The following is a 13811-nucleotide window of genomic DNA, read 5'->3' as shown; positions in this document are numbered from 1 at the left end:
ATAACACCAAAACACCTATATACGCAAGTGAATAAGAAATTCTGTCTTCTATAAAGTGAAAACTGCCCAGTATAGGAGAAAGCCTTGAAACATCTAGCTCAGAGACTAGGATCTTTTAGCTGACAGAGCATGAAATCATCTCAGTGTGATGGAAAAAAGATTGTCCTCTGTTTTCTGAGGTAAAGTCCTTAACTTTCAATTTATTTTTTTTATTCTTAAACTGCGATACCCTAAATAATAAAAACTTCAACTTAAAATTATGTGTTTACTTCATATGAATGTATTCCCAGTTGCAACATTTCTGAAGGCTGCATTAGAGATTTTAATGTTTAAACATTTTCCACATAATTAATGTGCATGCGCACACACACATAAATTCATAAATCCATTCCCCTTATCATGGCCTCAGTTTTTTCTTTAAGAAAATATTAAGGTTTGTGGCATAGTTAATTGGAGGGAAGAGTAATAATTTGAATTCTGATGGATATCAGCCTATAAAGAGTTTGAATGGATTAAATATTATATTTGTATTGTAGCATTGCAAAATACCTAGTGGGAAAATAAACTACTGGAAGAATTAAGCGTTCTGCATAAACTGAAAAATAGTCAGTTTGCTAATGTTTTCCACAGAGCTATACTCATAGCAATTTTAGGGATGAAAAATGAACTGCAGCTATCCTTACATCCTCTTATTTGCAATAAGGAGAAATTAAATAATGAAAAAAAGAAAATAATATTGCAGAGGGAAGAAAGAGGGAGATAAGTTAAAACTGTATCTTGGATGCTTTTTATAGATTTACTTTTCTTATATATCATGTGTTTGGACAAAGTTAAAAGGATTTATAGCATTTCTTGCCACCTTTGTTAGCACAGCATTCTTATGATGGTCTCTTTGATTTTGACACTAAAAGGATGTTATTATTATGATGATAAGAGGTTACTGAGACAACGGAAATAATGTTTGTGTGTAGAAGAGAAAAAGTCTATTTGACAATGAGGAATGAAAACTTCTATTATCTGTTTTTCTAATGGCTTTGCTTAGTCTTCCTTTGTTCACGGGATGAGGGAGGGCAGGATACCATTAGCCTCTTTTTAAACCAGGGATTCTCAGAGAGTTCATAATATCAGTGCTTATAATTCTAGTCAGGTAAATCAAACTGGAGAATTTCCTATGGATAGGACAATCTTAAATTTATCATCTTTTGAGTGATATCCATTAGGGACGTCTGTATGGCTCACTGTCTGCATTCTTATTTAAGACCAGATTACTCCATCCTTAGTGTCAGTGATTGCACTCCGGTTTGTTGCTTTTATTTAAATATGTCCTATCTGTTGATCTGAGAGGTTTTTGATAGGAATAGAGACAGAATCCATTTGATAATTTGCAAACTGCTTAGGTCACAGAAGTTCCTTCCAGTAATACCTTCAGTGCTGGTCACAGCTATGGCAGTACCTAAAGAATAGTAGAGCAGACTGAGTAGAAGAAATCTCTTAGTCTGAGCAATAGACAAATTCTTTTGCCTGGAATTTGGTAGCCCTCAATGGGCAACATCAGAACACAGTTGTCTAAGCCTAATAGGAAATTTTCATGAGAGAATGCAATTATCCAGTTCAACTCTGTCTACCAAACCATTTAATGAAAAGTGCCTCATAAACCTCAGTGGCCTCACAGGTTTGAGTTATCCACTTACACTTAGTACAGAAGATAAAAAGCAACAATATGCTGCTTTCTTCTTCTCCCTTTGTTAGAAGATAAGTACAGACTGAGAGCAGAAGGTTTTTCACTAAGTCACCACGAGGAGCAAAGAAATAAACCAAAAACATAGGACAGAAGGAAAGCTTTAAACCAAGGGGGTCTTCCTCACAGTCCTTTTTAATCTAGACAAGAAGAGGTTTTCTAGACATAGTATTTCTGAGGAAACGGACTATTGCATGAAATGACCTGGCTAACTATTCTTGTTCCATCACCTGTTTTAAATGGAAGAAGTTTTTATCATCTTTATCAAAACATCTCCTAGGTTTAGCTTTTGGACTAAGATAAATTGAGCAGCACAGCCTAATTCCAGAGAGAGTTTTCTTGGAGAGAAGCAGTACAGCCACTGCAGTCCTTTAGACAGGATGCATTCTTCCTCCAAATATAACTGGGGCTACACCTCAGTGCTTCTCTGCCTCTCAGAAGGTATGGGAAGGGTCTGAAAGGTTTTTCTGTAGTTCCCTGTTTAACAATTCTACACAGTATCTATGATCAGCCTGTGCAAGTTTATCAGGGTAATCACATTTTGTTTCTTGCAAAATGCACACAAGAAAAACCTTCCAAAATATGAATAGGTTTTTAGTATTCACTGCCCCTCTCCTAAATGCAGTCTTTTTTAGATTGCAATAAGAGTATCTTTTTTCCCCACCATCCCATTTTGTTTGCCTCTCTACTTATTTTCTTAATATGGCATCATATTTCTTCCAGTTTCTGTAGTCTCATTCTGAGATTTACTTTAATTTCTGAGATTTACTGCCTTCTTCATCTTTGCTGCACTAGACAATTTAGAATTTTCAACTTATTAACCATTGCTGCTAGCTGTACCTAATTCACAAGAATCAGACTACTTTCTGTTATTTTTTGTCACATTCCTTCTCCATTCTGTCTTGACAGAGAACTTTTCATAGTTACTGTTCTAACTTGTCACTGCTGAATATTTCTTACTCTTAATGTACTCTTCTACTGGAGACGACTAGTTGGCATGTAATTTGCATGAACTGCTTTCAAGATCTGCTTCTAAACATGACAGTCCGCTGAGCTGCTGTCACGGGTAGAGTATTAATACCTCTTCCCATTAAAGGTACAAACCGTGGAGGAAGCACAGAGGGGAGTGATGGGTCTGACTCTAGCAGTGAAGCTGCTGCCCTTACACTTCAACAAAGCTGAATGCTTTGGCAAAGCTATCGCCATGACTGGGTTCATGGGAAGTAAATGTTCAAAACAGCCAAATAATCTTTTTTTTCCAAAATGTGCTGTCATATCAGAGAATAATGAAATAGAAAACAGACTTGCTAGAAGGGATAAATATCAAGTATGCTATGTCAAGAATGGCAGATAGGGATTTTTTTTACCTAATTATGAGCTAGCCTAAAGCTTTTGTCACAATATATCCCTTCATTGAAGGAGGGTCCCAACAGCTTTGGTGGGAAGAAGATGGTTTAAAATGTTTGTACTCAGAAACCACCTTCTCTGCCTTTTGCTTCTGTCAGTGTGGTGATGACTAACTCAAGCCTACATTTTGTTTCATTCTGGCTCACTGAGCATAGGTACACATGCGATTTTTGCTGCCAGCAAGTTTGAGTTAAGCAGGTAACCACCGTACTGTGTTCATCACAAGATACTGTTCCCTGTGTTCTGCTGCTTTAACCATTCAGTTACTGTGATCTTATCAAATCCTTAATCCAAGTTTTGAAAGAATATAAAATAAAAAATATTTCTTTTTCATAGTACTACTATGTCTATCTTGTGGCAATCCTTTCATATGTAGATTCTACAATATGTTTACATTCCCCGAGGTGTTTTTCTCAAGCCCCTTTTAAAAATAAAGAACTCGTTTTGTCTTTCTCTTCTTTTAAATGCACAAAATTTTCTCAATTTTCACTGAGTAATGAACTGTTAGGAGTCACTGAATCTGTCAGGCTGCACGACTCAGCTGGATCCCCTCCACCCATGCCTGACAGCTGGAAGACTGCTGCCCTTCTGTGCCATCACATCCAGGCAGCAGCAAAGCTGACTGTGGGTGAGCCCCCCCACAGCAGCTGGCTCAGCAACAGACCCCCAAACATGGGTCTCCCCCAGATGCCTGACCCTGGAAACCATGAACCCTTGAGGTTAGTGGTCCCGATCCCCTTGCAGGTGCCTGGATCTCTTAACTTAAAGGCCCGCTCATCGGGACTGAAGTTGGCTAGTGTTTGCGCAGAGGCATGCAGAATAAAGGCTTCAACCCCGTGTGGTGGCTAGAAATAGGATTTAATAAGAGTAGAGGACAGACTGCAGTGGTCAAATGTAAGGATCAGTCAAGCAGATCTACAGACGAGCTGCCTGTTTACACCCAGCAGCTTTTATCTCCTTTACCCTATATTTGCCCACATTTGTTCCTTTCTGGTTGTCATGGGCAAAACAGCATTAATGAGGGATTTTTACTTAGTATAATTTAATACTGATTACTTAATATAATTTAATTCCAATTAATGAAGTTCCCAATTAAACATGCGGAAAAAAAAACCAAATAACAACCCCCCCCAAAGCATTAAAAAAACACTTAAGGGAACCCCTTTCCTTCTCTTTCCCCAGGCTCAACTTCAGTATACGCTCAACTTCAGCTCCTCTACGCCTTTCCTAGTCTCACCTCCCCTTGTTTTCACCACACATCACACTCAGTCCCTCCTAGTCCCTTCAGCAAAGTGATGGGCAGTGCAGGGGATCAGAGCGTAATGATTTCTTCCTGCCACTCCTTGCTTCTTACTCATTTCCCCCAGCTCAAGGATGGGTTTCTCCACTTCATTGTCTCTTCGGAGAAGTACCACCCTTGCTGCCCTCTGACATGCAAATCATGTGGTCTAAGGGTAGATGAGGTGGTCAGGATGGCTTTTTATTCCTAAAATATTGTGGACTCATTCTGAAATTTCATTTGTATCATACTTCATTTAATGTATAGATAAAAATGATGATCCGTGCAATTAATTTTCTAGGTATGTAACTTACATAAATGAGAAAATTATTGTTTAGTTATTCAAGAAACATATACTTAAATGCACAGTATCTGGAAGGTAAGACAGGGAATGTTCCAAACCTTCTTTCTCTCAGTACGTGAGTATAAGATTTATAGAAAGATTGTGGGATGGGACTTCTGAGGAGCAGCTAGCTTGGATTCTAAGTGATAGCACAGCAAAATGAATTACATTATAGAGCAGTAAAGGAGCAGAAAGCAGACAAAGCAGAATTTCGTACGGAAAAGACATCAGACAAAGAAATTTTAAAAGCGTGTAAATGACAAATTATCCGTACAAACAATCCGCTACTGACAGCTCCACTAAACAGAGGAAGCAGTAAGCCAGGTGATAATTTCTGTCGCAGATGAATTCAGCTAGAATTTCCTACCTTGTTCTCTACACTATATAATATATTTTGAAAAACTTTATTTTCTTTAGTAAGATCCTAGGACTGTCTTTTCAACTCTTTACTGGTCAGAACAGCCAGAGAACGGCTACATACAGAGATAAGTACTAATCTGGAAAAGGAGCAAATTTGGCCTTTCTTTCCTGGCCTCTTTTTTTCTTTCTATAAAAGATGTATTGTGTTGACAATGACTGTCTTTAAATTTGTTTCTACAGTTCACTGTTTGTACCTCATATTCCTCTTGGGACAGGTACTGAAATAAACATTCAATGTTTCTCTGTGCTATAATTATCACGAGCAACCTGATAGAAGAGCTACTCTCACTTTCTTGGGGTTGACTTCTCTGGATACTGTTCTTTTTGAAAGATTTCTTTTTCTTTTGAAATGATGTAGGTTTTAGTTCTTCTGGGGACTAGCTAAACTGCATCCTGCTTTTGCTTTTATGAACATATTTTCACAGTGTTGTTGTTTATTAATCTGTAGTATGATGTACTTAAATGATTACTGTTCACTACGTACAGCAATTATATTTTGAAAACAAAATTGTGGCTTTTATGTCTTCTTTTCTGTTTTTTGTTTGAAATAATTGTCTCTCTTTGCTGGACCCATCAGTCTCCACTTCTAAAATTTATTCTAATCCTGCTTCTTTTCATGATGTCTAAATTATTTTGATATTTTCATCAGCATGCTAATGTGGATCATTGATGCCAGTTTGGAAAATTATGAAAAAGGTATCACTTGAATAAACTAGATTACAGACCAAAGCTAAAAGTTTTAAATGTTTAAATCTTTAAGAAGATTTAAATGTTATAGAGTTCAGTACGTTATTCGAACAGGAGCTTCAGTATTAGCATTACCAATTATATTTAAGTGCAGGAAATAGATAACATTTTTCTTATTGGGAAGTGCTAAGGAATATAGAGTAGTTCTCCACCTAGTTACCTATCAGGCTTTATTTCCATTGCTCCCCCCAAATCGCCAATCAGATCTGCAACTCAAAATGTTCCGTTATTTTTGCCTTACTGATGTTTGCAGGTATAGCTCTATTATGGTGACTCCTATGCAATTAGTTTTCATAGGGCTTTCTAGACTCATTAAGCATCTTAACATCCACTGCCTGGAGACATCTTCGCCTTTAGAAAAGAACTGCACTTATAGACAGGAATCAGGGTGTACAGGATGAAATAATACTATGTACTAGACCAACTAAAAAACATTTCAATTTTCAGGTTCAGACATGTGACATCAGGGTTCTCAGACAATCACAACAATGTGTAAGACTGGACCTAAAAATACCCATGCGCACACAGTCTAATGCATACATAATACCATTCTAGCCATATGGAGAGAAAGGCATGTAGGAGATATCACATGGGGTTGATCTGCTCTTCTATCAATTTAATCAGATATTTTGTCTGCTCTAAATGAGAATTGATGCAAAATACATGGGCAGAAGATTTGCTTGGATTAGTCTTTAGATAGCATGACTGTGACACATGGTTTCCCTACCTGCTATCTTTGTCTGGCTCTTTATTAAAGAAGAATGCAAGCCCTAAGATCCATTTAGAGGCAAAACAAAGGAAGATCTGATTTCTCACTTGGACAGTCCAAAGTGATGCACTTCGGTTTGTTTTCAACAGTTTTTTTCTGGTTTTGAGAGCAGGAAGAGTTCAACCTGCTTTGTATAGCTGCTCTTGTGATACGTTAAAAGAAAGGAAAAAACCCAGCCGTATTAGGGAAGAGGTTCTCAGAGAGAGATTAATTACTGCACTAGTGGAGCAGATATAAGGACAGGGCAATATTCAGTAAAGGCATTTTGAGGGCAATCAGTCACAGGAATATTAGAGATGCCTGAAACTACTGTGAATTCTGTTATCAAGGTCAGAACAGTGCCTTTTCATTTTATAAAACATGTATCTTAGTAATAAGACAGCGTTAAAATTTCCGTTTTGAGATGGTACTTGTTCTGAAGAAATAAGTTAATTTCTCCAAGTCTGACGTGTAAAGCCTGACAACAAGCTGTTTAATTGTGAATTCCAGGGAGATACAAACAGATTCCCTAGTGGTAAAAACACGTTATGCTATTATGTTGGAAATTTGAAACAAATGTATATACTGATCAATTAAGTGAGATGACGTTTGTTTAAACTGCGCAGCAGTTACATCAACTAACAGTTGCAAACATCTTAAACGATAAGTAGCAGAGAATATATGAAGTAACATACTCTTTTTCTGGGAGAGAGAGACCTAATTCAGTTGATGGATTGATAAGCTCTAGAAAGGGATGTGTGCAACCATCCTTAATTATTTCACAATGATCAGAAAGTGGCAAAGTATCAAAATTCAGCCATGTAAAAATCGGTAATTATTGGAAAATGCTTATCATGCTTGTGTTGATTTGCTTGCTAAATGATAATATATTCGTATTTCAGTACTGATGGGACAAAAAAAGTTTTTGGAAGTGGAAGATGTCCAGAAATTACATACATTCTTATTTAAATAATTGCAATCACTTAGGTCTGCTGTATTTACCATAGTTTTTAAAGACAAGGCAAAAGAAAAGTATGAATATGCAGGAATAAGATAGCTAGATTTTTGAACAACAAATAACAGTTGTCTCAGAAATGGTTCAAATTTGGTGTAAGCATTTATCTCAATATTTTATTCTAAATATGATTATTATGAAGAAGCTTAAGTACTAATATTTATTTGTATTTTTAGTCCAATTCCTGCTTACAATAAAAACAAGATCCTAAAGCTACTTAAAAGTTTAATATGCTAATATGTTCTCCATCTTGTATGCTTTTACACTACTTAGGGCTGTGCAGTGGTATTCAAGAGTTCTCGTGTAGCCTGGAGTCTTAGTGTAGGCCCTTTTAGATGTGATGCAGAAAGTGCAAAAATTGAGCCTTCTGGCACTGCTGTGCAAGTTCACCTGCTTGCAAGCAGGATATATTCTCCCCCTGGTATTGGAACTTAAGTTCCTTGGCCTCAGGGTAGCACTGCTGGGCTTATTTTGTAATGCTGTGATTTCTTCACACCAGGATCCTGAGGCTGATAGTCGCAGCTCAGACTTCCCCCTTTAGATATATTTATGTAGAAAAAAAATCAGGCACGTCTATACTGTACAGTGTCTGGAGACATGCAATGCAATGTACTTGTTCCACAGGCATCCCAAGATGACAGCTTGCAGAGCAGGGGTGATGGCAACCTGTTCTTTTGCAGACCATGTCCCAGGAAGACTGCATAGACAGAATAACCTTCAAAGTACTGGCAGGTGTCACTTATGTTGGTGGGCTTGACAATGCCCTGGGACAGAGCTAGTGAGAGTTGCGTGTCTACAGCAATCTACTGCCAAGACTAGGAATGGGAGAGAAGTGAAATTAACGTGTGCAAGGGTGGAAAGAAGCTGGGCTACATATTCTGTGAGAGACATGTGTTATTGGCATTTCTCTGAGAGGTCTTCCTTGCTAGCTTTGAGCAGGAGCAAATGGAGAATTCCCTACAACTGAAGATGCTCCCCTGGACAAAAGAAAATCCCTTTTGAGGGCAGCCAGGAGACTGTAATTCTTGATTGCTCTGTGCCTGGGGTATATCATGTTGCTGGCAATTGAGATCATGGCATGGTATTGTAGCTTTTTGGATGATTAGGAGTTGCTCCTCTGGCTATGCAGATATCTGGGCTGCCCGCTGCTGTAGAAATGCACCCTTACCTCCCATATTGAGTAGATGAGTATTAGACCTCCTGTGAACAAAATGTTCTACTAGAAATCTCTCTGACAAACAATGGTGGAGATCCTTGCCTATGCTAGGCCATCCTGCTTCTGCCTTCAGATTTCAGATTTTCAGATTTTCCTACACAGATCATGTCCATTTTACACTGAAGACTGCCTGGATCTTCCCCCGTGTCCAGCTGACTTGCCAGCCACAGTGTTGTTCTGGAAAACTGTGGCCTGGGTGCTGGAATGAGAAGCAGGGAAGGAATTGAAAGTGCATGGGGTTTTTTTGTTTGTTTGTTTGTTTTGTTGGTTTGGAGGTTTTTTTGCCAGGGAGGGAGGCATAAGTGTTATCTCTCATGAAGGCTGATACTGACGGTACAGTATTATGTTTTCATGTAATCCTAATGAACTGTGTTTCAGTTATGGAAATTTTTTTCCAAAGACTGCATGAGAGGTCTGAGAGTTGTAATCCCACTGTCACTGCAAATTAATGTATGGCATCAATTTTGAAAGTGGCGCATGTTGTTTTTTCATGTAGGAAAGCATATATACATGCAAAGTCATCCCTAGCTGTCATGAACGTTCAGTACTGAGACTTGCAACTCTCTTCCTTATGATGATACACCCTGCTATTTGCTGACAACAATTGTGATGCAAAAGTATTTCAGCACTAATGCCAGGCTACTCTTTCAAACAGACATAAAAGTCTGTTTGGTGGAAGTCTACCTTTTCACTGCAATGACTGTTTTGTCTGCAGCAACAGCTATCTAGTCTCACACAGCATACTTTCCATCGGAATATTCATTCCAACTCTTCTGTAAGTCTCTCTTCCTTCCAAAGATGTAAAGAAAGCATGATCGTCACCAAAGCTGGATTTCTCTTCTTTGATGGTTCTAGAGAAGATTGTGAAGTGAGGAGGAACGCTGACCTCTGTGAAGACAATCCGTCCTCTTTACAGTCACTGTAAGGGTGTTTCTGCGCTCCTACTTCTCTCTGGCTTCACAGAAGTCCCAGTTTCAAACCCACATTTCAACAACTAGAATTTACTGCCCAAATCTAGTTTAATTGGCAACAAATTAAATTAATTTTCCCCACACCGAGTGTTTTTCCACAGATAGTAATTGGTAAATGATCTCCCTTTCTTTATCTCAACCTGTGAGCTTTTTCATCCTGTTTTCTCCCTCTGTCTTGTGGAGGAGGGGAAACGAGAGAGTGGCTGGATGGAAGTTTGGGCGTTGGCCAAGGTCAGCCTTGCTCAATGCTAAATTCAGGCTTATTAAAAATCTAGTTGCATATTCTTCTAGTGACATATGCATAGATTAACCTGAAACATCTGGTCTTGGGGCCTTCCTAAGTGTAATGCAAACCATGTGAGTCATTCCTGTAGCAAAATCTCCACATACGACTGACACATTTCAAGTTATTTAAAAAGGGGGAGGGATGGATGGTTGGATGGATTCATGGATGGATGGATGGATGGATGGATGGACGGACAGACGGACGAACTTTAGGAATGGCAACAGCTCAGAACAAAATTCCCTGTCAACAAAGCAGTTCATTTACTGCAGGATAAGGAATTTCTTTGGAAAGATGGAAGCCAGCAATGCTATTTGTTCCAGTGGTAGGTAGCCCTGGACTGGCATTTCCCCAGTGGCAAGTAGGTTATTGGAAGAAAACCTGTTTATCTCACGTGTGACTGGTATTCCAGGGAGGACTTGAACATAATGTACACGCAGAGATCACACCATTCATGTTCACCAAGATGCATGCCTGTAAATGCTGTGCATTTGGTTTTCTAAAGCATGAGGATTCCTTCGGAGATGGGTTCATATACCTTGTCAGAGGGAGCTGGTTTAGAGGGTAGGAGTCTTTTTTTATCTGCTCAGGGAAATTAAGCTCCTTTATTGATTGAACAGAGGCAGATTAAGCAGCTAGTAGACCCTATTTGAATTCTGCTTGATGTGGACACATCTGTGCATATTAAGAAATTTTGCAGGAGCTCATAATGGACTGTACTTAGAAATCACCTTAGTATGGCCAAGACAAACAAATAGAAAATAAAACTCTTATTCCAGAAAGCCATATTATAATGTTTGGTGAAACCACCTTCTGAAGAAAACAAAACCAAAAACCAGCCAACCAAACAAAAACCACAAATCAAACCAAAGGGCTTACTTTCTGGTTGAGTTCTTTTGAAAAATGATGAAATTTATCTTAAAAATCTGTAGACTTTTGGCTCTGATGTTCTATCAGAAGGCTGTTTAGAAACTTCCCTCCTTGCTGTACCCAATAAAGTCAACTCTTCCTCAGGTTTTATTTTGCTGTGCCAAAGTGGTTGAACAAAATAAAGACTAAGCTTCTCCAGAATACATTTTTTAGAAGTTTTGTAGGCTCATGAGGGTTTTCTCTGCCTGTTCTTGGTGTGAACAGACGTACTTTGGGGTAATAAACAGTTTTATCAATGTAGCTCTGAGTTTCCAATTGCACTAGGCTGCAAGAGCTTGCTTACATATTCCTGTGAAATACCACACAGACACATATTCATTCTTGTAATAACTAACTCTTTCTTCTTCTCATCATCCTAATAGGTCTCTTCTACATCTGTTGCACATCAAATTCTCCTTTCCCAAAGCCTGTGTAATTACAGAGTTCTCATTCTAACAATTTCTTTGAACATCAAGACTACTTAAGTGTTTTGCATATCAGTTTATTTATGCAGAAGGCATGCCTGAGAGAGAAAGATTGTAAAGCCTGAACTTCAATAGTCAATTTGAACAGATAAGTCTTAAAAATCTGACTTCAGAGAATCGTATTAAGTCCCAGGAAAACAGGTAGAAGACACCATAATACCAGCATATCATAGCATCTTTCTTCACCTTCATATTGCTTTTACCCTATAAAAACATTGGCATTCCACTTAGTGCTTTTGCCTGGTAGACTAAAGTTAATGTATAAGACTATTGGAAAGTAATCTCTGCTCATGTTTATAACAATCACTTTTCTTCTTGGGCTGATAATTCTAAACTTTTGTAAATTGTTTCAATTTCTTTTCTTTTAATTAGCTTAATTTAATAGGTAAGAACTCAGTTGCATAATCAACTTTACTCCATCCTTTACACCACAGCTGCTAAGAAAAAGGAGGAAAAAAGCTGTAATTCACTACAACATTCAATATTTATTTTCCAAATACATCCCAGGAATGTCAGCACTACTGGGATTGAACTGAAAGGTTATTCAAGATGGCTTACCATGCTGACCTTTATTTACGATGGCAGTAAACAAGTCAGTGAGGGTATATGCTATTCAGATTTTTATTTCTTCATTCTTCTCATTCTGTAATTGTGACCCGTCCATAAGAAATTTCCTTGAGAGAATGATTGTCTTATAATAAGCGCTAATTAGCTATTGAACTGATTCTAGCATATGGTGCAGCAGAACTTCCCCAAAACTGGCTTGAATGGAATGGTGCCATCTGTCTGGGTTGAGTTCAGCTAACAATCTGTCAGATTTTGTTGTTTTAACCTCTTCAATAATTAAAGACAAATTGGCATGGTCTGCTAAGAAAATGGAACGTCCCAAATAACTACCAGACCTTCAGTTTCTGTGCAATCAAGGGTTCTAGTGAATCATAAACAGCTTTTAGGTTTAATAGTAGTAAAAATAAACTTTATGTACCATTTTCTCTTGTCCTTGAAACGGGAATTCTGATTTAAGCACACTTGAGCTACAGAAGATCTGTTGATTTCTGTATTCTGGAAATTGCCAAAAGCTGTAAATTCTATTTAATTTTATCTTCTTTATTTTAAATACCTTATCATTTATATTTGTTGTAGCTAACTGTTGGAGATATATATGACAATTTTCCCATCAGTAAACAAAACATGTAGAACAGACTTAGTTTTCTACCTTACTAATATCTACCTAAGATTTTCAACACCAGACATCATATAAGTTCCTTCTTTCCTGTTTGTATCAGAAGCTCAGTGAGATTCAACTGAATTACATTACTTCAGAATGAAAAAAAACAGGTTTCTATTTCTATGAACAACTTTAGACCAATGTCATTACCCAGCACAATATTTTATGCTCTACTTTATGCACATTGAACTGATTAAAAATATAAAAATATGCAATTTAGCTTATTAAAGGAACTACTGAAGAAAAGAAAGACTTTTTACATTAGCAGGGTAGAGGTAGAGAATTCTTCCACAGGAAATAAAGAAATGAGATTAATAAACTGTAAATGACAATTCATTGATGATATTTTTTCCCTTCAAATTAAAAGCAACTTCAGTAATACATGTTTACATTTCTGGAGCAGCTAGTGCTTGTTTTTTATTAGTTTACTAAAAGGAGTAATTTTTAAAATAGTATCTTCAGATAAGAAGCTCATCCTCAGAAAAAATGTTTTTCCATCTCCTTGAAGCATACTGCTTCCCAGGGAGCAGTTCTATGGTGCTCATAATCGCAGATAGCCCTTCTTCTTGGGACAGAACTAATTGTCTTGAACTGTCACTTTCTCTCCCGTCAGATCATGGTGCTCATTCAGTATAAAGAGGTATTGCAAATGCAGTCATCCTAAGACCAACAAGATTATACAGCCAATAGTCTTAAACTTCCAGCAAATTCTGCACAGAACAAAGTCAATAAAACCCCTGCAGAGGCCAGAGAGGAGGATGTCATCCTTAGTGGCTTCACATCTCGTTCCCGTGCGCGTCTGACGAGGCACAAAGGCAGAGAGACCTGTCCAGGGTGCTGACCAGGCAGGCGGATGGACACTGAGGCGTCTTCACTCTTGCACGGACATCTCCTTCACACACTTCAAAGGTCCGGTCCTCAAGTCGCGTAGCGAGCATTTTTAAGCTACAGAGAACTGATGAACATCTGAATCCTTCCTAGGTTTTTATGTCAACTAGTATAATGAAAACAGAGTGGCTTAT

Source organism: Chroicocephalus ridibundus, chromosome 2, assembly GCF_963924245.1.
Source record: "Chroicocephalus ridibundus chromosome 2, bChrRid1.1, whole genome shotgun sequence".
In the NCBI taxonomy this organism is placed as follows: Eukaryota; Metazoa; Chordata; class Aves; order Charadriiformes; family Laridae; genus Chroicocephalus; species Chroicocephalus ridibundus.
The sequence above is the reverse complement of the archived record's forward strand: the minus strand, read 5'-3'. Positions refer to the sequence as shown.